This window comes from Acyrthosiphon pisum, chromosome A3, assembly GCF_005508785.2.
Source record: "Acyrthosiphon pisum isolate AL4f chromosome A3, pea_aphid_22Mar2018_4r6ur, whole genome shotgun sequence".
Taxonomy (NCBI): Eukaryota; Metazoa; Arthropoda; class Insecta; order Hemiptera; family Aphididae; genus Acyrthosiphon; species Acyrthosiphon pisum.
The window spans coordinates 24,539,188-24,540,380 of record NC_042496.1 but is presented as its reverse complement, the minus strand read 5'-3'; positions in this window follow the sequence as shown (position 1 = coordinate 24,540,380).

The following is a 1,193-nucleotide window of genomic DNA, read 5'->3' as shown; positions in this document are numbered from 1 at the left end:
GTAAAAAAATCATGAAAAAGTTTTAAAATAATAAGAATTATTCCATTAAATTAAAAAATTCAAATTCCTCCACAAAATTTGCAAACGGCCCGCAACTGTTTGTTTTTCTTTCGGCATGTTAAAATAAAATATGAATAATGTGTACAGTAGTAACCTACCTATACCTCACATGAAAATACTAAAACAGGAAATAAACGCTTACAACTCATACGAGTAAACTCATCGGCGAGTGTAAGAAAACTATACTGTAGAGTGTAGCAATGTACAAAATTATAAATGCTGGTTGGTGAGAAGCTGCCACTTTATCCGGTGGAGGATGGTAGTGGTAGCGATTACACTGTTTCCGCGATATTTCGTAAAACGCATAAAATCTAAATAAGTATGTAGGTACTAGGACATTAGGTTGTCACACGCTCACTGAATAAAAATAAATCAAAACACTATAATTTTGTAAACAGGAAAGTAAATAAGAAACAAGAAACATTTCAAATATTTGTCTAAAAAATATTTTTATGAAATAATATGCACTAACGACTGTAAAAAATCGACTATATGCCAAATATGCCTTTACACCCAAAACATGCAAAAACATGCACTATCAAACTTCATATTATTATTACTATTGTTATGAAACGGATTTGTATCTCAGCTAGCATGTTTTCCTGTGTAGCAAAAAAAACATGCAGATGCATGAACTTACGAGCCCTGGTCATGAGATTATGCGGATACTGCTTTTAGATTTATTTTCTTTATCATTATTAGTTATTTTATAAACAGTACCTAGTACAAAATAACAAGCCTTATATTTTAAAGCTGGAGTTATATAGATAATTATGAGATGCAAAAAAATTATACCTATATCATTGTATTTTTAAAAATATATTGCTATAGGTACATAATTATATTTTGTTTCTTGGTTCTTTTTCTCTAAATTTAAATAATTATCTAAATTAAAATTCAAAAATAATTTTTATTAAGTAAAAGGTATATATCCCTTTCCTCCTTATATATCAATATATAATTGTTTTCATTACATTCATTAAATTATTTTCATGTTGTCAATTTTTGGGTTTCTTATTTAATTTTTTTTTTGGACATTAATTTCGTTTTTTGAATTCATTTAAAACTATTAATATGTTAATTGGTATATTTTTTATTTCAAATTTATTCAAATATGTGTTTAGTTCATTTTG